Source organism: Sus scrofa, chromosome 16, assembly GCF_000003025.6.
Source record: "Sus scrofa isolate TJ Tabasco breed Duroc chromosome 16, Sscrofa11.1, whole genome shotgun sequence".
Classification (NCBI taxonomy): Eukaryota; Metazoa; Chordata; class Mammalia; order Artiodactyla; family Suidae; genus Sus; species Sus scrofa.
Window position 1 is genome coordinate 73390733 of NC_010458.4, and position 26267 is coordinate 73416999.

At 41.0% G+C, this 26267-nt stretch overlaps 1 long non-coding RNA gene across 1 annotated transcript in view; it reads left to right on the forward strand.

The window, feature by feature from the left end:
- LOC110257319 overlaps positions 1 to 1974 on the forward strand; it is a 45054-nt gene extending 43080 nt beyond the window's left edge. The window contains exon 3 of the long non-coding RNA XR_002339771.1: positions 1104 to 1974. This is a non-coding gene — a long non-coding RNA (uncharacterized LOC110257319). The remainder of the gene's footprint in view (positions 1 to 1103) is intronic.

A 26267-nucleotide genomic window follows, 5' to 3' on the forward strand; every position in this document is an offset into this window, starting at 1 on the left:
TTTGGTCTCTCTAATGCAATGAGACTTCTGGAATTTCTGCTCAGCTTCTTCACCTCTCAGGTTTAGCTACCTGATTGGCTTCTGAGCCAGTAGGAACTAGCCTTTTAATTTACAAATGGCTCAAGTGGAAAATGAGTTTTGCGGTGAATTTGCTTCTCTGTACTTCCGTTATCTCTGGGATTTTGGCTTCTCCTGTCTCGGTAGTTCTACAAAGCCTTCAAACAGACATTTCCTTTAATTTTATCAGTGTTTCTAGTTGTTCTTGGTGGAAGGGTTGGATTGCAAAAAACTAATACATGATTTTCAGAAGAGTGCAAATCTACTGATAACTTGTTACAAACCTAGGCAAGTCAACACAAAGTAATACAATGAAAATAGGGACAAATATTATTTAAATAAAGTTGCAATTGTCATGTATCTTTATCCTTCAACCAATAGAGTTTTGTATGACTCTCCTGTCCCAAAGCACTCTGAGCGGGAGGGCAGTAAGGAGCAGTGAGTAGGCTCAAGTTACTGGGGGAAGAGACCAGAACTGGGAGTCAGACATCTTGGCCTGAATCTCTCTCCTCCACTTCTAAGCTTCAACTCCTCTGGGAAATTACACATCTTTCCTGCCTGATATTTTTAGTCTAAGAAATAGAGCTAATAACCATTCTGCCTTCCTCATGGCATTTCTATGTGGATAAAATAAAAATGAGAGACTGATATGAGGTCTATGTCAATTTTCTAGAATATGCAAAGAGTGTTTATAATTTTAATTTGTATTTTCAACAGTTTTTTTCTCTTTAAGAGAAAATGAACTACACACAGTGTCTCCTTTTAATTATGTTGTTTAGCAGAGAGGACAGAACTATGAGAAGAAACATAGTTAGATTTACTTCCTGGGTAATCTAATATCATCTATAGAATCAAGACAATTCAACATGCCTTATTTTTACCCCCCGTATTTGAAGTTACATGAATTTTAAGGACTCGGAGGGAAAATGAACACATTTAGCATCACTGATCCTAAGCAGGTGGCTTAAGGTTCACTGGTTCCGACCAATCTGAAAACATCTAAGAGAAGCCAAAATAATTTATTATCCAACTCTTTCTTCCCCAAGATTGTATCCCAACAAAGGATAAGTATCCCAACAAAGTCAGGAACCAAAACCCTTGGAAATTTGCAAACCTCCTTCCATGCATCAGAGGGGGCTTCCTGAGATTCCTGCTAAGCCGGAAACCGCTCGTCTCCATGGAGTTGATTGACTCTTAATTATTACCGCTTTGGCCACAACTCAAAATCTCAAGACATATGAAGCTGATGTAAACCTTTATATTAGTATTGCTCTACTATCAATGTATTTCATATGAATTGGCTAACAGGCAGCATCTTCAGTGACAGCAAATAGCAAGAGTAGTTCTCCTATTATTGATGCCAGGGAGCAAACTGTACATTATTTTTACAAGTGCCTGGGTGAATGAAAGATGCATTACAGACAGAATCAATCACTGGATACAGTGAAAAGAAAGGAGTATATGGAAACATTTGCTGTGAGAAAATCGCCGAGAGGATGAAGAATTACAGACAGCTTTAGTACCTCGTGTGAAAGAACATGCATCCTCCTGCCCTGCCCAGCTCCCCAAAAGGGAGCACCATGAGTGCAGACAAGCTGGAGGGGGGATAATTGAGTTCTTATTAGTAATACAGAGGAAATAACAAGCTTGAATGTGAAGATGACTAAAACCTGAAGACATTTTCTCTCTGCTGCTGGCTGGCCAGTTTATTGTAAATTCTGTATGATTTATGCACGTGATTTATGTATCTATAGTGAAAAGTTTCCTTGCCTCATGCTTTTCCTTGGCAAACTAGCCATAATGCTTCTAATGTTGTATCAAAATTACATATAAATATCATCCTAAGTACATCTATTTTTTACAATGGTTATGAAAATCTGCCGTGTCTTAAAATGCCTTTCCTGAAAGCAAATTAAAAACAAGAAATAGGATAAAAATACAAAAAAGGTGTGAGTAGTATAATTATTGAATGCTTAATATTTTGAAAAATTTAATAAGTAAATGCTTCTGTAAAATATATGCAGGGGAGTTCCCGTCATGGCGCAGTGGTTAACGAATCCGACTAGGAACCATGAGGTTGCGGGTTCGGTCCCTGCCCTAGCTCAGTGGGTTAACGATCCGGCATTGCCGTGAGCTGTGGTGTAGGTTGCAGACGCGGTTCGGATCCCACGTTGCTGTGGCTCTGGCGTAGGCCGGTGGCTACAGCTCCGATTGGACCCCTAGCCTGGGAACCTCCATATGCCGCGGGAGCAGCCCAAGAAATAGCAACAGCAACAACAACAACAACAACAAAAAGACAAAAAAAAAAAAAGAAAAAAAATATATGCAGGGAAACTTTAGAGAAGTACAAGTGGCAAATAAAGTGTATGATAATACTGCTGAAGTCACAAAAACTTGTGATGATAAGAATAATCACTATGGGATTATGACAAAAATTCAATTTTAGGATAAATGAAACAATAATATTGAGTAAAAATAATTGCCAATTCTCACTCAGCATCCACTCAAAACATTGCTTTAATTATTTGAGAAAGTACAAGAATATTGCTAGTTTTTCTATGAGGAAGTGAGAGACTTATACGAACATTTCAAATCATATTTGCAAATAAATTTCAAAAGCCATTAGTTGTGCAAAAGTTTCTCTTGTGAAAAGATTCATGCTATTTCCTTCATACTATTGCCTTCCCCACATAGGGAAGGGACAAGACAGCATACATGACTCCTATGATTTAAGCAAACCCATCTGGCCATTCCACCTGCAAAATATATCCCAACTCTACCTACTTCCCTCCCTCCCTCTCAGTCCAGGCTTCCCTCCTCACATCAGTGCCCAGGATGCTGCCACCTCCTCCCCTCCCAGTATCGAGATGCCCCCCCTCCCCTCCAAGTATCGAGTTGCCCCCCTCCCCTCCCAGTAGTGAGATGCCCCCATTCCCCTCCCAGTAGTGAGATGCCCCTGCCCCTGCCAGTAGTGAGATGCCCCCCCGCCTCCACCCCAGTAGTGAGACTGCCCCCTCCCCTCCCTGTAGCAGATGCCCCCTCCCTTCCCCTCCCTGTAGCAGATGCTGTCATCAGGTGCACACCTGGTGGCAGGGAGGCTGTCCTTACTGATTCACCCCCATCCACCTGCTCCCCACCTGTGTTCTCTGTGCAGAACAGTTGGAGTGACCTTTGCAAGTCTTGGCTGGATCCTCTCATTCCCCTATAACAGCCCTCCATGGATTCCCATTGCATGTGGGTTGAAATAAACAATATGTCACAAGCCCTCTCTTCACCTTAACTCCTGACACCCCCTTGCTCTCCAGAGTCCAGCCAGGGTGGCCCCTTGTCTTATCTGAGGATGCTGGCACATGCTGCTCTCCTCTGGGGATCACCCCCAGCCTCACCTGCTGCTCCCCTCTGCCCATGCTGCCCATCTCAGGGTAAAGTTCACCCTGGCAGAGAGAGACTCACCTGACCTGGGTCCAAGTCAGTGCCCTGCCCCCACCCCAGGCATTCTTTTCTTGTCTATTGTTTTCATTGATAGGGTTTAATGCAATCTGCAGTTAAAATCATCTTTGATTTCTTATTCCTTGTTTGCGTAATTGTCTCTTCAACTTGACAAAGGGTTCTCTGGAGGTGGAATAGTGTTCTTTTTTTCATGGGAGAGGACATCCTGCCTGTTGGAGTCCAGCATGGAGTCTGCTATAAAACTGGTTAAAAGAATACATGGTGTGGAGTGTTCAGTATCTATATTCTAAGTTCTGCAAGCGAACCCATTAAAAATGATGAATTAGCTTATTTTTAGAGTTTGTTGTATGTTTCCCTTTATGTTAAATCTAATTCCTCTTTAATTTTCAGAATAAAATCAATATCCTTCATGTGTGCACCTGTGTGTGTGTGTTTCAAAGTGCTTAGTGCTTCTATTTATTGCATTTGAATCTTACAAACATCTGTGAGAGAGAAAAAGGAAAATTAGGCCCAATTTGCAACTGTCTTGAACCCAGTTCTTTGGGGTTTCTCTGCAGCAATGACCTGTTATTGAGTCAATACTAGCCATTATTTAATTCATCCTTTGCCCCTATTCTAAGTGCCTTAATAAATAAGGAAATGGAATCACCCATGCAGTCTGTCTCTAAAATATCTGAGATCCTAAAAGCCTATGACATTTGAAAAAAAAGAAAAACAAATAAACCAAATAAACAACCTTATGAGTTAGGTACCCATTATGTCCTAACATTAAAAATAAGGAAACTCGCTGCTGGGCCAAAATTTTAGGTCACAGAATGGTCACAGACAGAGCCAGACTCAGAGGTGGGTACCTATTATTCCAACATTAGAGCTTTCATCTGCCATTATACTTGCATCCCTGGTTTTCTCAGGTCAGACTGAGTCCTGCATCAGATAGTGAGAACTAGTCTTCCTCAGGCACGGTTTAGGCCACATTGGTCCAACCCTACTGAGGTTAAAGTTAAAAATACTGTCGGTCCCTCCTCATTGAAAGTGCTGAATTGAAGTAGGAAAATTGTCTATTTTGGTGGGTCGGACCAAGATTTGTTTTCCACTGATTTTTTTCTTGTTTTCCTGCAATAATTCACTACCCTACATTTCCTTTTTTTGGTTTGTTTTGGGGCTTCTTTATATTCTTAAAAATGTAAGGAGTGTTTCAAAAGAGCTTTGTTTATGAGTGTTTCACCTGCACAACACAAATAACCACATTTGAGAATATGACTACCAATCTTATAAGAGACATGTTTTTTAAAATATCAGGAAGCTGCCAAGCTCCCAGAGGCAAATGCAAGTTTTCCAAAATTCTAATTTTCACTTGAAAGCTCCAATTTTGTCATTGGAAACGCATATTGTCAGCTGTTTCCTTTGAAGCTAATACCTCGCTTTATTCATTTTCAAAGAAAGTATCTGACAAATATCTGTGTTTGAGAAACCGTAGTTGGTCTGTCAGTTATTTTTTAAAATATGGAAGGTGTTCATGGAAAAACATAGCTGGTATTGTTTGTAACTCAAAGAATCACACATGTGGTTTTTCTTGAGAGAAGCATTATGGTTCTCATTTTAACACCCAAAATATTTTTAAAAGGATAGATATGCTAACGGGTTGAGATTTAATAATAATAATTTTTTACTGCTTCATCTAGGCATTTTTAAGTATAAATCTTTTTAAAAATTTGTTTTGTTCCATGGGAGTATGTGGTAGGGAGAAATACAATGCCTGCCAGTATAGTTTCCTTCTATGGCTTTGATTCCTGCAGTTTTATCCATTGCTACTTCCACACCATTAGTGAAAATATCAAAGCATATTTTCTTCTGGAATAAACTGTGATTTTTTTTTTTTTCCTGGCACTGCCTGCGGCATGGGAAAGTTCCCAGGCCAGGGATGGAACCTGCGTCACAGAAGTGAAAACGCCAGGTCCTTAACCTGCCAAGTCCCCAGGGAACTCCTAGGATAAACCATGGTTTTCCAAAAGTTATGACATGCTTCAGATATTTCAGCACCACTTAAGTTTTGTGCTAAATATTCATATACTGGGAAATATTTTTCAACTACTGTTTGGTGTTCATATTGGACCAAAGTGAGCAAAATAGCAAGTCCCATCACGTCTATGGGTTTAGCCATTTGTAAGGCAAAGCACAGTTCTGTACCTGAGATATTGACTCGGTCTTCGTGTTGGTAGCAAAATTTGTGAATCAATGAGTTACTGAGTCATGGGAAAGAGGCCCTGCTTCTCCGTTGCATTTTCACCCAGCGGGCATTCAGCAGTGCCTGCATCAGCTGTTCGTGGTACCCAGCCACCACAATGTGATAACTCACCCAGGGAGGTGCTTCCAGGCTTTGTCATCTCTGGTGTGAAAGTCTGTAAGAGTTGTGTCTCTTAAAGAGCTCATCGTGGCTACACTTAGTAGAGTGAATTCCTTTTTCCTTAAACTTTGAATGATTAGTCTCAAAATGATGGTACCACTTACCTGACACGGCAATATGATTCAAAATGTTCTATTAACTAAGATTCGATGCAGTCAATTGTTAATACCTATGAAGGAGGAAAGCTTGTCTTCATCATATTTTAATTTCTTATATATAGTTTCACCCACTTTCCTTGGAATAGATCCCTTTCTTTCATGAGTCAGAAAATTCTGATATGTCAGCCCCATCTTTTTGACCATATTTAGACATAGACAGTAGTTTGAGAAAGCAAGTGCCAATGACCAAACTTCAAATATAAGGAAAATGTAATATAAAACATTTTTGTATTTGTTTTATTTATTTATTTAGTCTTTTAGGGCCACACCTGCAGCATATGGAGGTTCCCAGGCCAGGGGTCGAATCAGAGCTGCAGTTGCTGGCCTACACCACAACCACAGCAACCCCAGATCCTTAACCCACTGAGCGAGGCCAGGGATCGAACCCGAAACCTCATGGATGCTAGTCAGATTCATTTCCTCTGAGCCACGACGGGAACTCCTCCTTTTGTATTTTAAAATAATACATTTTCAAATTCTAAAATAATTAACAGTATAAACAAAATGTACACTTCTAGAAATGTCTCCCATAAAATATTAAAATGGATTGCAAAAGAAACAAGTGGTGGATGGGGAGGGCTGGACGGGGGGTTTGGGACTCCATATGCACGGTGAGGTCTGTGGAATGACTGGCCAATGGGGACGTGCTATATAGCAAAAAACTCTACCCAATATTCTGTGATAACCTATGTGGAAAATGAATCTGAAAGAGAGTGGATGTGTGTACATGGACTGCTGAATCACTTTGTTGTACAGCAGAAATTATCACAACATTGTAAATTAGCTCTTCAATAAAACTTTAAAACATGAAAACAACAAATTTTATGTGCTTCTTTCTGTGTTTCTGCATAGGATTAAGGACATTTTCCAGGAACTTTAGTTATAAAAGTCATTTATTTATTGAATAACACTGAGGATTAAAGAAAATTTAGCAGGTGGAACTGAAGATAGAATCAAGATGTGGGAGTCCTGAGAACAACTGAGTTAATCTCTGGAAATGCACATATTTATATTTATATACTGAATATACTACCTTGGAAAACCCTAGAAAATAGAAAAATACACAAACATATATTCTACCCGTTATCAGAGTGATGATGACATCATGTCAAGAGGCTTCTAGAAAGCTCAATACTTCCTGAATGAGAGAATGACAGGAACGAAGGAAAATCATGTCTTAGAGTTATTATAAAGTTAGTTTTGACCTTGCATTCTGCCTGCTAAGGATGGAGGGGCTCCCTGGGCTCCTCAGGCCCCATTTTGAGAACCTGTCACGTTATCACTGACTATTCGGTTTAGGACTAAGTGCATAAGCTTCCTTTCTATGGAGACGTTGGGATCCAAAGTGAAAACACAATTCATTTAGGGGCAGGAAAATTGGACAGTTTAACATCTTCTGGGTAAGGCTGTTATAAAACTCCTTGGCAAGGATATAGGCTCCAGAGCCATGGAAACGTCTCCCTAAAAAGGCCAAGGAAATCAACTGCTCCAGTTTATAAGGGAGATGAGAGCCCGAAACCAAGGGTCCCAAATCACCGCTGGATGGGTCAGGAGATGAAATGGATGATCCAGTTTTATTTTTGGTCCGGCTTGTCTTATCCATGGCATTAAAAGCTGTTTGAAACCACACCCATGATTTACCCTGCCATGTATTGCATATAGAAAGAACTTCATTTAACAGTCTCCCCAGGAGTTCCTGTTGTGGCGCAGTTGTTAATGAATCTGACTAGGAACCATGAGGTTGCAGGTTCGATCCCTGGCCTTGCTCAGTGGGTTAAGGATCCGGCATTGCCGTGAGCTGTGGTGTAGGTCACAGACACGGCTTGCATCTGGCATGGCTGTGGCTGTGGCCTAGGCCAGCAGCTATAGCTCCAATTAGACCCCTAGCCTGGGAACCTCCATATGCCGTGGAGTGGCCCTAGAAAAGGCAAAAAGACAAAACAAAGAAACAAAAAACCAGTCTCCCCAAACAATCTCCATCTGCAACTCTTAGGTACATTATATGAGCCACACTTTTAAAAAATATTCTCAGCATCTACTGTAATAACCAATTGATCCAGCTGAACATATGATGGAATAAGAGTAAGATCGGGCTTCATGTGTTTGGTCTGACACTGGGATTGGGTGGGGGCAGCCCAGGAAGTCCTCAGCTTCATTTGATGAGCTAGTTTATTATTTCCTCTCCTTCTGAATGCATTTTCTCTGTTTAGTCATCACTCTCACAGCATAGAAATTTATAGGTTGCTCAGAATAACTGAAACTCTTTGATGTATATACACTGTCCACCAAGAAACTCTCACTTTGCAGAAAATTCTTCCTGGATGGGAGGAGATGTCTTGCCAATCATAGTGGGAATTTCTGATACCACTTTAAGTCAAATCTTTAGTTCACGGCTCCTCTTTGTGGCTGAGTCCTGCTTTCCTTTCACGGAGAAACCCTGAAGATTCAGGGGAACATTCATACAAAATTCCCAGCACAACGCCTAGCACATGCTAAGTATGCATTACTTTTTTCGTCTTTTAGGGCCACACCTGTGGCATGTGGAGGTTCCCAGGCCAGGTGTTGAATGGGAGCTACATCTGCCGGCCTACACCACAGCCACAGCAACCCCAGACCCTTAACCCACTGAGCGAGGCCAGGGATCAAACCCATGTCCTCATGGAGACTAGTCAAGTTCATTACCACTGAGCAACTTCAGGAACTCATAAGTATGAAATTTTAATGACTCTCTCTCTCTCTCTTTTTTTTTTTTTGCTGAAAATGCAAAGATCACTGCTCATATCACCGTGGAATCAGCATAATTCCTTCATGCTTTCTGCAGAAGACATTTCATATGTCGTGTGTCATAGGCTTGCTGCCCTGAACTACCTGTATCTGTTCTTTTAGTGTCCTGGTATCACATGCCTTAGATTAATATTTAAATATATAAGCTCCATTTCCACACATCTTTCTATTTTTGTTCAAATTTTATATTAAGCTATAAATGTCACCCTGCAAAATGACGGTATTCTAAAAATGTTTTACAACCTCTATGCCATAATACCCACGTTGTCTAGTGTTTATTTTTCTCTATTTTGAGAAATATTCCTGGGGCAAGCAACTGAAATGCACTCAATTAAAAATTCAATAGTAAATATTTAATAAAAATACTATATGGATGAGGCAATTGCCAATTTTGATTTGTAAACTCTTCTGAGGCACAGTATATAATTCCGATCCAGGCTTTGACTGTATCTTACTAAAGCAGGACTTCTGAACTGGCTAAGTTACAAATCATTATATTCTTGCTCTGAGAGATTTTCATGGTTGCCAACAAATGCATCCTATACAGAAGACAATTCCGACTGGAACATAAATTTTCCAGAGTTCCCTTCATGGCTCAGCAGTTAACCAACCTGACTAGGATACCTGAGGATGTGGGTTCCATCCCTGGCCTCGCTCAGTGACTTAAGGATCTGGCGTTGCCATGAATTGTGGTGTAGGTCACGGAGGCAGCTTGTTTCCCATGTTGCTGTGGCTGTGGCGTAGGCAGGGAACCTGGCCTGGGAACCTCTATATGCTGAGGGTGTGGCCCTAAAAAGGCCAAAAAAAAAAAAAGAGAGAAAAGATGAATTTTCCCACAATAGTATCCTCTTGCAACAACCAGAAGACATTTAGTTGTTCTATGATAAATATTGAAGTGAATATTATTATTTTATTTTATTTGCTTTTTAGGGCTCCACCTGAGACATATGGAGGTCCCCAGGCTAGCGGTTCAATCAGAGCTACAGCTGCTGGCCTACACCACAGCCACAGCAACATCAGAACCAAGCTGCCTCTGCAACCTACACCACAGCTCATGGCAACACTGGATCCTTAACACACTTAGCAAGGCTAGGGATCGAACCCGAAACCTAATGGTTCCTAGTCAGATTTGTTTCCGCTGTGCCATGATGGGAACTCCATGAAGTGATTACTATTAAAATGACCCATTTTCTGTCCTTTTTTCTATAGTTTTCAATTCACTAAATGAGTATTTCTTTAGTTCCTTTCAACGATGCATGGGAATTGCACAGTGAAGACCTGTCTTCCTGCTGGCCAAGAATGTTTTGGCAAAAGCTAAGGCAAGACATATGGTGGAGAAGGCAGCATTGTACCAGGTGAATGGCTTGGCTGAGGGGCTTTTCATCAAAACCTTCTCCTCCAATAAACCACCTGTCAGTTCATTCTGAGATCCAGGAGCTGGGCATTCCTCAGCTGGTCTGAATCTTTGTTGGCTCCAAGTTACTGAGGAGAAGAATGATTAAGACTTTGACAGGAAGAAAGGGAGACCCTTTTGCCCACCTCAACAAAAGAGACATCCTCTGCCAGCACAAGCTTTGTGGCTTTGCAGACTTACGCTCTCTGCCTTCCCCCCAATGCCCTCCTTCATCTCACATCCCCGGAACGGGGTACCTGGAGGAGCACTGGTCCCTTCCTTTGCCAGGGAGATGCAGGGTCTTCCAAGAGGCCAGGTTTGTTCCTGGACCACCAGAAACAGCGCCCCTCTCTGTATGACTGAGAACGTTCCCTATCCCGCCCAGCTTCTTCACGGAAGAAATGATAAACCCCACTCGGAGGGCTGTTGGGGAGGTTTCATGGGAATGCAGAAATGGCTCTTTCTTGATCCTCTCCTGAACTTTCTGCCTCTGGTGGGGTGAAGAAAGGCGGAACTCTTCCCGTCTGTCCCACTCTTCTGATGGTGCTCTGTGTGTCCTATTTAAAAGAAAGCAGAAAACGTGGAAAACACCAAAGCAACAAGGGTTTTCAAGGTGGCGGCACCTGCTGACACTTCTCTTCCAGGCACAGGGAATCCTGTACTGTCTGCAGTCAGGCAGCAGGTGTCCAGAGAGGTACAGAGGGAGGAGAACCAGACACAGGGATGGTCGAATCCCCCCATGCCTTATATGAGGCTACAGATGTCAGGGGAGTTAAACGGCTCTTAACCTCTGCAGTGACTTCTCTGTACGTCTGCAAAAACAGACAGCATTTGAGCAGCAGAAAAACACAAACAGCATTGCTTATCTGTGGGTTCTCTCCAACTCCCGCCTTGGGGTTCCCAGTCACAGCAGTAAGTAGAACCCCACGATCGCAATGCTCTTGTTATTCTGGGGTGCCATGCAGGAAAATCCTGCTGGGCACAGTGACCTGGAAACAGTATGAAGAGTTAAAAATCTGAACCCATGTGCATTCTTCGTGCCTTTTAAACCCACAAATTGAATTGCTCTGTTCTAGCAGAAGCATATGTCTTTTCTCCACAATTTTTCCTGAGAGCCCAGGGATTAATGCATATGGCTATGTGTCTTATTCCTACACAAAAACTCCCAAATCAAACTGGCTTCATTAATAATTACCTTAAGGAGACCGGAAAGGGAAAAGCCACACTTCATCCTACTGTCCAGTTTGATTTAAATGCGAATGCCAAAAAGCATTAACTGGCTAAACAACCCCTTGTTCTGTACAACTCGGGGCAATTGACGCCTTGAAAATGTATCACCAGGCAACTTTTAATTTAGAAGCATTGTTTTAAGTTCAGCTTCCTGATAGACCTCTGTGCTTCTATAGCGGTTCAAAGCGCTCACACATCTTTCATATAAATTATTCAATCTAAACTCTCAATAAATACACAAGGTTGTGAGGGCAGCTATTTCATTTGTGTTGCATTAAATAAAGACAATGAGGCTCCTGAAGGGAATTTTTCTAAAGTCTTGTGTCCAGTAATGTTTCAAGTTGGATTGAGAGCCTAGGTTAATATTTTTTCTACTAAAGTATGATGTAAGACTAGGTAATGCCAATAAAATGAAGAGTAGGCAGTTTACTTTTTAATTATGCTTCTCAGTTTCTTAGAGGGATTGAGTCACTCATCAAAACATACACCGAAAGAAATCAGGTCGTACCACAGAAAAGATAGAAAGTATAACGTAATATTTCCAGTGTCCATTGTTTTGGAAACCTGTTTGCTGTCAATGGTGGACAGCTGTGGAATTTCGTTTATGCTGCAAGAGCCCCCCATGAAGTCTTTGCATCTTGCCTCCCTGTTTTAGAGCCTGGGGCTGAGTCATGTGCTTCCGAGCCCCCTAGTGGAGCATCCGTGTCACTGCACAATGCAGGGCATTGACGTGGGTGAGCCAGCGCCACCTGCAGGGCTGTGTCCTAAGTGCTTAGGTTGCTTCTCACCCACAAATAGATGCCGCAGGTATACTGTCCTCACCATTTAGAGACCGGGTGTGAGACTCATCAAGATTCATGAAGGGACTTGCCTAAGTCACACATTAGTAAGTGGGATAGCTTAGTTTTAAGTCAGGTGTTTTAGAGTGCCAGCCACTTCGTCCTCGCTCTCGCAATGAGGTGGTGACTGTGACGCAGAGGCCCAGAGAAACCCTCATGAGGAAGCAGATGGGAAACCGGGTCGCCAAGGTCTGGAGAGTCCGGGAGAGAAGAAAGCCTGCGACGAAGAGAGAGTGGCCAGGACAGATGCGCAGCTGGAGGCGGTAACGCACCGTGATTGGACAATAGCGAGATGGCTCTGGAGAGAGCAGAGGGCTTTTTAGGAGAAAAGCTGAAGGTAAAGTCAGAGTTAAACTGAAGCCAAGTAGAGAATGAACTTGAATTTTAGAATGGTTTTTGAAGTCTGTGGGTAGAAAAGGTGAACACAATAGCAATTGCCTACCTACTGCGAGATGGTCACGGTGCTGGGTATTCATATCATCTCATTTCAACCCCATAAATCTTGAAAGTGGTAAGGTGATCCTCAGTTTACAGAAGAGGAAACTGAAGCTAGGAGTAGAATGTATATTGAACTGCACTGTTGCCTGACCTTTTTTACTGCTGGAAATGGAGAGATTTCATCTGTGACTTTGGGAAGATGTGTGTTTGCACAACAACTTCATTAGTAATGTGACCAGGAGTTCCCGTCTGGCTCAGTGGTTAACGGACCCCACTAGCATCCCTGAGTATACGGGTGGGCTCCCTGGCCTCGCTCAGAGGGTTAAGGATCAGGCATTGCTGTGAGCTCTGGTGTAGGTTGCAGATGCGGCTCGGATCCCATGTTGCTGTGGCTGTGGTGTAGGCTGGCAGCTGCAGCTTTGATTGGACCCCTAGCCTGGGAACCTCCCTATGCCATGGGTTCGTCCCTAAAAACCAAAACCCAAAAAACAAACAAACAAAAAACTGACCAAATAAGGATAAACAGATTGGGAAGCTGAATTTTAAACACATTTTTTGATGAATTTTTTGTATGCAGTTTGAAAGAGTCCTGTGAAAACACCAAGTTATTTCATTTCCTCTTGCTTCTGTAGGGAAGTTCCTTTGGCTGGCTTCCAAGTGAAATGCATTTAAATCACAGCCACTGGCTGAGTGTTAATAGTGATTTAAGGAAAGGAACTGGAGACCAAAATTCTATTCTAGAATTAATTCAAAGTTGTCTGAAAACTTACCTTCCCCATAATGAATCAGACCAAGCTGAAAGCATGATAAATTTAATTATAATTGACTTTGTATGGGCACTGTCATTCATTTGCATATTCATCAAGTCCCATGGAATAATTTTTCTTACCTACTTGAATGTTAAGAGTGAGGCAGGGCCAAAACATGGAATAATTCAAGGGCAACCTGGACCAGGTCCCTGACTTAGAGTAAACTTCCCAGACTTAGTCCCCTGGGCCATTCTCTTTATCACTGCACACGTTATGTGACCTCTGGGTTTGGAAGGCCTGTCAGCACGCAGAGGAATTTCCAGTGACTGGAAAGAGAAACCTCCCCTGATTGCTTAGTAAGGAAATAGGAAAGCTCTGGGGAGTCACTCCCTGGAAGGCTGAGGTGCCACTGGCCTTGGTGCTGATGAGTTCCCGGGCTTGTGGAACAGTGGGGTCCCAGGCTTTCCATCTCTCCAGTCCCTGGTTCATAGTACAGCTTCTGCCGGGGCAGGTTTCCTGAAAGTGGAATGTCTAGGACCTGGGGCTCCAGGATTCCTCATTTATACCTGCAGATGGCAAAGGCTGCTCCTGGGCATCCCCTAGGAGAGTAACAGAAGCGTGCTCCGAAGCTGGTGGCAAAGCTGTTTATACCTCATTGATCTGGATGGTGTCAGGTTTCCATTCCAGATCCACATATTGGCAATGTGCTGAGCCAAACCTGATTGACTTGGATTATTCAGGGGTACATCTGCAAGTATTGAATTAATATTTCTTAAAAATCTGGAACAGAGTAAAGGCAATGGAAGGAAGTGCTAAATGAGTAAATGATGAATAAATGAAGGAATGGGCAGAGTCAGCTTCTGATAAATCACCTGAATATAAAGGCTGCCTGAATAAAATGAAAATTCTGTTAAGGAGAAACAAAGAAATAGATGCTGGATGTGTAATAATTTAAACGTTATGTATATGTATTCATCTCTGTGCATGTGATCCAGTGAGTTATCTAAAAGAAAGACAACTAAGTCCTACTATTTTTTAATCATTGTTTTGGTGGTATTCAGTGAAAGAAGCTGGGGCTTCACTGGGAAATAATAAAATAGCACCAATCCTGATTCCTACCTTATGATTTAAAGTCTCCCGATTGAGTTCTAATGGTCTGAGGTTGAGAGGCGGAACAGTAGGGCAGAATACCTTCTGTGATTCTGGCCCATTTAAAGCCCATGATCCCATGTCTTTCCAGAACTAAGATGAGTGCTACTGCTACAGTTGGGGGAAGCAGAAGTGGTCCTCATTCAGGATGGAAAGGTTGCTATTCTTTAATTTGGGACATGAGCTGAGGAATGGATTCTGAGAGCGTGCTGGGATGAGCTGAGATGACATGTGCTGTGATGGGTTCACACACTCAGGATGCTGAGCACTAGACATAACAGTCCATGCCTGGGGCCAGGGAACAAAGCCCTTGATTCTAGCAAACACGCAAACTCCCTCCATGTGCCTGTCTGCAAGAAGCCATCACAGAATTAGTATCTGGCTTCATGGCAAAACAAACAAGGGATTGGATATCACCTGTTCAGGGTTGGAGTGGTGGGCAAAGAACACTAATAGTGAATGAGGTTGAATTTCCAATAACCATGCAGGTGAGTGACAGAGCAGGTTTAAGTAAAATAGAGAATTGTGCCTTTTCTGTCATTCATCTATTGAGAGACAAAACGCATACGTAATTGATTTTATTCTTAGTCTAGCAGCCTGATGCCCAGGCACTAGAAAGAGAGAAATGAAGATATTCGGTGACTTGGTGAATTTCCAACATTTGTCTTCTGACCTTTGGCCATATATATATATTTTTCCAAATATCTTATCCCTTTCTTTCTCCCTTCTCCTTCTGCAACTCCCATTATACGTATATTGCTATGATTATGGTTTCCCTCAGATTTCTAAGGTTCTGTTCATTTTTTTTCCCTTTTCTGTTCCTTAGTTGACTCAGCCTTAGGTGTGACAGTTCTTCTGCCTGTTCAAATCCTCTGTTCCGCCCTCTAGGGAATCCTTCACTTCAGTTATTGTTAAACTTAAACTTGAGCATTTCCATTTGTTTTCATAATTTTCATCTCTATTTGCTGCGTGTATTTAATGAGATACATTCTCCTACTTCCCTTTATTTCTTTAAGCATGATTTCCTTAATTTTTTTTTGTTAAAAAAAAAGCATAATAGCTGATTTAAAGTGATTGTCAAGTAAGTCCAATCCAGGTTTCCCAGGAAATGATTTATATTTATTGCTGCTTTTCTTGTGTATGGGCGATACTTTCTCTCTCTTTTCTTTCTATGCTTTTTGTTATTGTTGTTCAAATTTAGACATTTCAAACATTGAGCAACTCTAGAAACCAGTTTTTCCGCTCCTCTGTCGATGGACATGTGGGTTGTTTCCATGTCTTGGCTATTGTATACGGTGCTGCAATGAACATTGGAGAGGATCAAGAAGATGTGGTACATACACACAATGGAATATGACTCAGCCATTAAAAGGAAAGAAATAATGGCAGTTGCAGCAACATGGGTGGACATAGAAATTATCATGCTAAGTGAAGTCAGTCAGACAGTGAGACACCAACCACAAATGCTGTCACTTACATGTGGAATTTAATAAAGGGACACAACGAACTTCTTTGCAGAACAGATACTGACTTACAGACTTTGAAAAACTTATGGTTTCCAAAGGAGACAGATTGGGGGCTGGGGGAATGCACTGAGGGTTTGGAATGGAAATGCTATAAAATTTGGTTGTGATGATTGTTGTACAACTATAAATGTAATAAAATTCATTGAGTAATTAAAAAATAAAGTAAAATACCAGTGATCTTAAAAAAATAAAATAAAATAAAAATACATATTGAAAAAAAATAAGTCAGTTTTTCATCCCACTCCAAAGTTTTTTTTTCCTGGTTTTTGTTGTGGTAGTTGTTTGTTTAGTAAATTTTAAAATTTACTTCCATAAAGGCTGAGTCTTTGAAGTCTTTACTTAATTAGCTTAGTAATCATCTAAAGATTTTAAGGAGATTTCCTTATTTGCCTGAAACCTCTGGTTCTCCCAAGGAAATCTCAATCAAATCAGATAACATTGCCTATTTGCTAGTGAGGCTCTGAAACATTTCCTGCCCTGCTCTACCCTTTCTGGTGCTGGGAAGTTGGGCTGTTATTTTCTAAGGCTGCTGTGGAGCAGGGCAAGAGGGGATGGGACTAGGTAAGTTAAAAAGCCTCAAAGCTCACTCTTCTTAATGACATTTAGCTCTTTTTCCTTTTTTTTTTCTTTCCTTCTTTCTTTCTTTCTCTCTCTCTTTTTTTTTTTTTTTTTTGGCTTTTTGGGGGCACACCCAAGGCATATGGAGGTTCCAGGCTAGAATCAGAGCTGTAGTCGCTGGCCTATGCCATAGCCACAGCAATGCCAGATTGGAGCCGCATCTGCGACCTGCACCAAACACAGTTATGAAGATGGAAAATATATTGCACTGGAAGAAAAGAAAGATATACCTCTTCTAATACATGAAACTGGAGCCTTCCTCCCATGCTGTCACACTGGTACTGGCAACTCTGTGACCTAGGAACGTTTAGAGGAAGGACTGCTTTTTTTCTTCAGGAAAGGCAAAGGACTATTGTGGATCAAAGGGCTGTTGGAAGAGCAATTAAAGATATAATGCTCATCTCATTTCCCAGGCAGGATATGCCCTTCAGCACCAAGTCACAGAAAGTGGAAGTGGTTCATGTGGCCATCTTCCTAAATTAGAGAATCAGAGCATGAAACATCAGCAATTATCCTGGGAGATAGCCATGCCCAAACACCAGAATAGGAAGCCAGTGTGACTTTACAAAGATTGAAATTAGGGGAAAAAAAATGCCAGGAGACAAAAGAAAAAAATATAGAGGAGCTCAGCATGGAGAATTTATTTTTAAATCTTTTCTTCTTTTCAAAGGTTATATTTTTGGTGGAGAAACAAGATAAGGTGATCAAGCTCTGTCCTTTTTAAGGCAGGCTATCCAGGAGCTGAATGTTTGGTAGTCCTTGGCAGAATTTCAGGTTTACGTGTACAGGATAGAGAGTAAGAACTTATGGTTTCCAGGAAAGGAAGTTCACATCTTCCCTTGAACAGCTTTTTAAGTATTAGGTCTCGTAACCCAGTTTGGTTTCCTTGCTCTCCTTGGTTATGGAAATTGCATCTGAATTCTCCTGTGATTAAAAGTTTCTGTTTTTGTAGATGACTTGAGACAGTTCAACTATTGTTTTGTATACATTATGTTGTCGCAGGATTTTGAAGTCATGGAAAGAATATCCAACAGGTTTTTTTCATGACTCTGATATAATTAGCCATTAATATTTTTGTTCTTTTTCTTTTGCTACTGTTTAATGTTCAGTACCATTGTAATGGTCCTATGTTTTCTCATTTTGGTGAAGATGGTGTCTAAGGAGTTAATGTACATGAAACTATATTTAGGACCGCTATTGCCAATGTTGTTGTTTTTCTATAGGTTAAGTTACTGTGTATTTAAGGCGATTACCTTGTCTCAAATCCTCAACTTCAAATGCGACATGTATGCTATTAATATGTCCATCATGTAGTTTCAGGACAGAAAGTACTTTATGTTCTAAAACATCATTCAGAGTCTATTAGCTCAGAGTTCACAATAGTTAGGCCTGCTGTGCCGATTATCTCTAAAAAGAAATCATAGAGCAAAGAAAATAATACAAATAAAGAACATTTTCTCCAAGTTAATGATGACATCATACAGATTTTCCTGGGTTGGCTTTGTTCGTATCTCAAATTCCAACATGAAAATATCACACAAAATTGAATATAATGCCTGATAGGGACAAAACCCAAATGTTTACAAAGATTTTATCATATTGTAGGCATTTTCCGAGGTCCTGGGAATATGATGGTGAAATTAATTTTGAAAAGATTATTCTCTAAGGAAAAATTGTAGTGTGTCATTACTTATGGTAAGAAAATCTATAATAAAGATGTTAATAAAGTGCTCCAGTTAAACAAAGAAACGACGGATAAAAAGACATCACAACTATGTGAGGTAGGTACCTAAAAGTAGCTTAAGATTTAAAAGGAGGACTGGAGGGTATTATTTAAAGGTTTCTTAGACAGTAAAGTGTACAAAGATGTGCATGGGGTGCTCCAACGAAGGTGAAATATTGTGAGGGCCTCAGGGGTTGGACACGTGGGGAGAGCAGAGCAAAAAGCCTTTGAATTGAACGAGGTTCAATTACTTGGAAACTTCTTTGGTTGGAAATCCTCAAACCATTTTAAGATTCCCCATATTATACTCTGCATTCAGTAAGGAGCCTCCAGAGCATTTTAAGCAGAATGGAGATGTCTGACGTTTCAGAGAGAAGTTTCTGGCGGCTGTTTGGATGCTGAAAGGAAGCAGAGGTAGTAGCCTGGGAGAGAGGTGATGAGGACAGAAACTCACAGGGCAAGGAGTGGGGGTGGAAAGACACAGATTTTGGAGGTAGAGGAGCCTGCAGGAGCCGAGAAGAAAGATTAAAGAAGGCTTATAGGTCACAGCTTGAAAAGCTGGGTGGAAAGTGATGGGCATTTGCACGTAGAGAAAGTGGGTTCCTCCAGGCTATGTGAGTTCTAGGCTCCTGCCGATATCCGGAATCCCAAGGAGAGTGGCAGTACCCATTTTTGGTCCTCATCCCCCAGGTGCTATAAGCCGCCACTGGGAGTTGCAGGAGGACATTCAGGCAAAGGGTATAAAGCAGAAGCCTGGAAAGTCAGGGACAGGGCTTGTGAGAGAACCTTTGTGGGAGAGGACAGCCAAAGAAGCGAACTTTAGCAAGAGTTGTGAGCAAAGCCAGAGGAGGTTCAAACAATGTGGAGGGAATGAGGTCAGGATGGAATTAGTCTACTATGTCATGGCTGAAGAACGCAGAGGTTCACGTGGGAGTGCATCCTAGGGACAATTCCTGTAAGCCCCAGACGTCACTTCAACCCACAGGCCATTGGCTGAAATCCAGTTATCTGGTCCTACCAACTGCAGAAGCTGAGGAATACAGCAGACAGAACTTAAAGTGACCAGTCTCTGTATTTCAAAGCTCCATGCTTCGTATCTGCTCAATAAAGCAGGCTTTATTATTAGTAGGGGTGTTTAGGCTGGGGTGGAATGTGTGAGTGCAGCATTACGTGGAAATTACAGCATAAATTCCAGAGAATGGGTTTAGAAAAGGAAAAAAAAAAAAAGGAAAAAGAAGGCTGCGTGCAGACTCTTGAGAACTATTAGTCTCAGAAGTAGCAATGGAATATCATTCAGAAACCAAAATGCGGACTCTACTGCTAAACGCAGCAGCGTGTGTGACTCTCATATACAAGTCATTGAATAAATAATTTGGGTAAAAGTACACACTCTATGATACCTCCTATGTAATGCTCAAAGTCAGGTAGAACTGGTGTGAAATAGCAGAAACCAAGGTAACAGTCAATAGTATTTGGCATTGTGAGGTAGGGCGGGGGGCAGGCTGGGAGGTTCTGGTCATGGCCTTTTTTAGGGCTGCACCTGCGGGATATGGAAGTTCCGGGCTACAGGTGGAATTGGAGATGCAGCTGCCAGCCTACACTACAGCCACAGCAACACTAGATCCAAGCAGTGTGTGTGAACTTCACAGCAGCTTGCAGCAATGCCGGTCCTTAACCCACTGAGCCAGGCCAGGAATTTCACCGGCATCCTCATGGATACTAGTTGGGTTCATAACTCACTGAGCCACAACAGAAACTCCACTGGTCATGCTCTTTATCTTGATCTGGGTGCTGGTTTCCCAGCATGTTTGTTTTATGAAAATTCAATGAGGTGCACACTTGGGCAATTTTTGCATATTATAGTTTACTATTTTACTTCATTTTATTATATGTATTTAAATAAATTTAAAATATCTGCTCACCTATCCTAATGAGGAAATTAGTCATATCCTAATTACAAACTTGCCCTAATTAGGAAATATTGGCCTCTACTCCTTTTTCTCAACATATTTAAATTTTGCTTATTGTTCTTCCCTAAAAGTGGAAATTACTTTATTCCAGAGGCAAATCTTTCTAGCAGATTATTTTTGGATGATCTAATTACATTGGCTAGTGGATGTTGAGAACAAGCGTTTTTCTGCTTTGGACCCATACAAGTACCTTACTATATTAATAGCCTTGAAATTTATTTCAAACAGCTCTCTGGTCCAAGGCCCATGCATTTCTTCCATAATGTAGCTGTTTTTGCTGATCTCTTTTTATATGAATGGGGCCACTGACTTCTAGGAAATTGGGTGTGGGCTGATATAATTTGTGCTTCTTCCAGCCCTGACCCTTAAAAACTTCCAGACAGACCATCTAATCTCTTCCCACATCAGCCGGGAGAGTATCAAGGCAGGGGGCCTGGAGACCCATGTGTGAAAATGGCTAAGCTTCTAATGGCATGGACCCTGGAATGCTTGCCAGAACCTGAATGCATCTATTGTACTTTACAGGAGCAAGAAATCATTTTTTATTATGCTGTCATCGAGATTTCAGGTTCATCTGTTCCTTCTTTGACTATTTTCTTGTCTTACTTGAAATGGTGGCTCAGCGGGTGAAGAAGCCAAGTAGTATTCATGAGGATGTGGGTTTGATCCCTGGCCTCACTTAGTGGGTGAAAGATCTGGCGCTGCTGTTAAGCTGCTGCATAGGTTGTACTTGTGGCTCAGATGTGGCATTGCTGTAGCTGTGGTGCCGGCCAGCAGCTGCATCTCTGATTTGACCCCTAGCCTGGGAAGTTCCATATGCCATGGGTGAGGCCCTAAAAAGACAAAGAAAAAGAAATGGTGGTAAATTGCTCACTCAGAATAATTACACCCAGTCTGCTTGCAGAACCTTTGGTCTACACAGCCCAGGTCTTCCTCCTCTACACTACATGTGGGACTTCAAGGCCTCTTCAAGGAGATAAAATTCAAGAAGCCTCTGGGTGAGATTAAAAAATTAGCAAATCCTTAATGCCCCTTTCATCCCATCTGCAATGGTTATAGAGTTCTCAAGCCCCTCTTGAGCAACCTGCCCTACTCCTTCCTGGCCCTGCTAGGAAAGGTATTTGGTCCACTCCTCTCGCCGCCCCTATAGGGGCAATACACCCCACCAACAGCAAGTGCATCCTGTGACCTCTCCTCTCTCCTTTGTCCCTGTGCTATAAAAACAGACATGACCATGCACTCAGGTTGGACTTCCATGGTCATCAGGCAGTTGTTCTGCTGTGCTCTCAGCCTGTCTTAGCTCGATATACTCTTCTTTCTCTTCATCTCACTATGCTGGAAAATTCTTTTTCCGACCTGCTCATGTATCCAGGACACCTGAGATATTATTCATCTGCAATAATATTCAGACCTACCTGATTTGTTAGAAGACCTTTATCCTCTTGACTTCTAAGGAGCACAAATAAACCACCTGTGTGGAGGAGCCTTGGAGTGGCTCAGATGTCAGTCTTCCTGACTTTGCTGCTATTGCGTGTGTTTCTTTTGGATGGAGCATTGGTTAGAGGTGAACAATTGATGGACATCAATTCTCAGCTTGGGAACTGGCTTCCAAGTGGTTCCATGATCCAGAGTGGTCCTGGTAATTAAACATCTGCCAGCACATACAGCTTGTATGTGGGATGCCTGTGTTAAGTGGTGTCTGCTGCCGTGGGAGAGTGTGTGGCTGTTGTAAAGACTGACATGGCACACTCGTAGGCATATGCTGCTGTGACACCAGCAGGTCATTGCTGTGCCTTTCGGCAGGACTCCAGGCTTGGGTGGTGGGGGCTTTCATTTGATGGGGATGATTTTATTTCCGTTCTCATTAAACTGAATCCCGCATGACTATAGAGCTGTGTAATAAAACAAAGCCTGCCCCTGCAGACCCCAATTTGTTTAAAATCTATTTGAAAGGAGAAAGGTTCTTCCAGGACAATAAAATAGCTCCAAATTGAATTTTGCATTTTCTCTAGGCCAGCCTAGCTGGCGAAATAAATGCTCCCAAACTTTCTCTGGTGTTTTTTATTGAGAGAAACGTGCAGAGAATGAGGTGTACACAAAATGTGCAGAAAAGTTATTTCTACATATTTACACACATATGCAACTAGAAATCATTTCCAGTATCCTGAAGGCTCCCCGATGCCCTTTTCTACTCTGTATCCTCTGAAAGCAATGGCTATTCTGCCTTCTGTTGCTACAGATAAGTCCAAACCTTTCTTTTTGTAAAAACAATAAACTGATATTTATCAATTTTCAACTTTATTGATCAAGTTGCAGAGAAGACACAAAATACTTAATTATGCCTAACACAAAGGAATATACATATTTTTACTTTAAAGTCAGGGTAAAGAAGCACACAGGCAATAACATGCTCATCTCACAAAATGGGTATTCAAAAGAAAATATTTACATTGTTGTAAAATAACTAAAAACTTCAATATTAAAAGGTCAATAGGGATAATCAAGTGAAAAATTTAAGGTGTTAAAGTCACCAATAATTGGAAAAGGACAGAGGTGGGAGTGTTGGTAGAAAAATAATTAATAGCTCATCTATCATAGAGCCAACACTATGGAAAAATATTCTATAGCCGATGAATCAAAAAAATAGTAGCTTAAGCATATCTGTTAGATATGCAAAGGTAAGGGCCAGAGCAGTGCTAAACAGGGGTAATTAAAATCTCACGGATTGTATTATATGTAGGCATGTAGAAGGTTAAGGCAAGGAATTACTGAGTTTAATTCCATCAATACCATTAGCTTTTATGTTTTTTTAAGCTGTGTGTATTACGTTGATCTAGTTATTATATTAAAAAATGCAAACCGGTTTCTTCTTCTTTTTTTTTTTTTTTAAAGCAAAACAGTTTCTTTTTTCTTTTCTTTTTTTTTTTTTTTTTTTGCTTTTTAGCCACACCTGTGGCATATGGAAGTTCCCAGACTGGGGTCTAATCGCAGCTATAGCTTCCGGTCTACGCCACAGCCACAGCAACGCCAGATCTGAGCCTTGTCTGTGACCCACACTGAATCCTCAAGCCACTGAGCGAGGCCAGGGATTGAACCCGCAACCTCGTGGTTCCTGGTCGGATTTGTTTCTGCTGCGCCACGACGGGAACTCCACAAACCAGTTTCTTAATATTCATTCAAAGTAGATCACATGCTTGCCTCTATCTCTGTTATGTGGCTTTAGAAAAAGAGTAATAAGTAGTTTCTTCTTATTACTCAGTGGTCCATCTTACTTCCAACATGGTTTCCTTTGGTTTTATATGCATTAACCCTGCCTTTGTGATCTGAAAGGGAGACGATTTAGAATTAAGAAAAATTTAAAAAGACATCCCCCTGTCACCCCCACCTCCCACCCAAGGCCAGGTATAAGAGTAGCAAATTAAGGTGAAAGGATGTTTAACTTGTTAGAAGCCCACACGTGTCCTGGGTGGGCAGGGCCTCTGAAAGGAGATGCACTGAGTCCTCATGACCGAAACCTGAATTCTGGAGCAAGGGTTTGAGATGTTTATACCTTCTACAGCCTCAGGGCTCACATGAAGCCACATATCACTTTATCCTTTCTGCTCTGGATCCTTTTATGTAATGCCTTTTACTCTATCATAAATTCTGGAAACAAAGCAGGGTAGCAGGGCTTTTTGAAATTTGAAAATTGTTTGGACTGTTCTAATTTATTGCATGTCTCATATTCCTTTGAGACGTCATCTGTCATATTTGGTTTGGAATTACCTGGAATCTGGAATCAGTTCAAGGAGAACTTTCAAGCCAATGACAAAAGTGTCTATTTTCATGCATATAGGTCATCTTTAATTTGTCTCAGCAAAAGGTTTATCATTTTTAGTGTGTAGATCTTGAATGTTTTCATTAACTTTGTCTTGCTTCATGTTTTTGATGTAATCGTGAACAATTTTGTTTTCATTTTGTTTTTCAAGTGTTCATTTGTATAGAGATGTGTATATAAATATAAACAACTTATTTTGTACATTATATATTTATTTTGTATGTTGACTTTGTATCCTGTTACTCTGTAATTGTAACTTAAAACTTTGGACTTCCTGCTGTGGTGCAGTGGGGTTAAGAATCCAATGGAAGTGGTGCAGGTCTCTGTGGAGACACTGGTTTGATCCCCGGCCCAGCACAGTGGGTTAAAGAATCTGGTGTTGCCACAGCTGTGGCGTGGGTTGCAACTGTGTTCAGATTCAGTCCCTGGCCTGGGAACTTCCATATGCCAAGGGTGCAGCCACAAAAACTTAAAACATTGTCAGTTTTTATGCAAATTTCTTACAATATTCTATGTGATAAATCTGTGTCATTTGTGAAGAATAAAAATTTTATTTCCTCCTTTCCATTCTATATTTTTAAAATGTCTTGGCGTTCCTGTCATGGCTCAGTGGTTAACGCATCTGACTAGCATCCATGAGGACGCACTTTGACCCCACTCCATGCTCAGTGGGTTAAGGTTCTGGCATTTATGTGAACTGTGGTGTAAGTTGAAGACACAGCTTGGAGCCTGCATTGCTGTGGCTGTGGTGTAGGCCAGTAGGTTCAGCTCCGATTTGACTCCTAGCCTGGGAACCTCCATATGCCACGGGTACGGCTCTAAAAAGCAAAAAAAAAAAAAAAAAAAAAAGCCTTTTCCTTATATTATTTCAATGGTTGGAATCTTCAATATAATGTATCCTGAACTGATGGAAGTAGGCTTACTTGACTAATTCCCAAAACTTGGGGAGAAAGGGTTTATTCTCAGGATGTCAAAACAAAATACCTGAGTAAACTAATACAGTGGTAATATTTGTGTTTGTTTTCTTTTTTATCTTCTTTAGTGTAGCTAGAGTTCTATAACTTTTATTGATACATTCTGGGACATAACTTTTGGTTTTATTGCTTTTCTCTAATGTTTCTTCTTTCTGTTTCATTGTTTCAAGTGTTTGTTCATTATTTCCTTTGATATGCTTACTTTAGCTACACTTTCTTCTTTTTCTGTCTTTTTAGGGTGGAAGTTTATGCCATTGATGGTGAACCATTTACATTCAATGTACTTTCCGATATTACTGGGTTTGTATGCATTTAACATGCTTTCTATTTCTACTGAATATGTATGAGTTTTTTTCTTTCCTATCTTCCTTGAGTAATTAATTTACAATATTTTAATCGACATTTTAGAAATATATGCTAAATATGTGTTATTTATTTTTAATACTTGTTCTAATATTGACAATTTATGCAGTGTCACAGGCTACTTCTTTTTTTAAAATCTTAAGCTGTGAACTTGAATGTAATGGATTCCATATGCATCTTTTTAAAATCGAAGTATGGTACTGTACAATATTACATATGTTACAGGTGTACAATATAGTGATTCACATTTTTTTAAAGATTACACTCTATTTATAGTTATTATGAAACATCGGCTATATTCCCAGGTTGTACAATATATCCTTGTAGCTCATTTTATACCTAATAGTTTGTATCTCCTCTACCCTTAATTTCCTCTCCCCCTTCCTCCTCCCACTGGTAACCACTAGTTTGTTCTCTATATCCGTGATTCTTCTTTTTGTTGTATTCACTAGTTTGGTGTACTTTTTAGATTCCGCATATAAGTGAAATCATGCAGTGTTTGTCTTTCATTGTCTGACTTATTTCACTGAGCATAATGCCCTCCTAGTCCATCCATATTGCTATGAATGGAAAATTTTTGTTCTTTTTATGGTTGAGCAGTACTCCATTATATATATATATACAC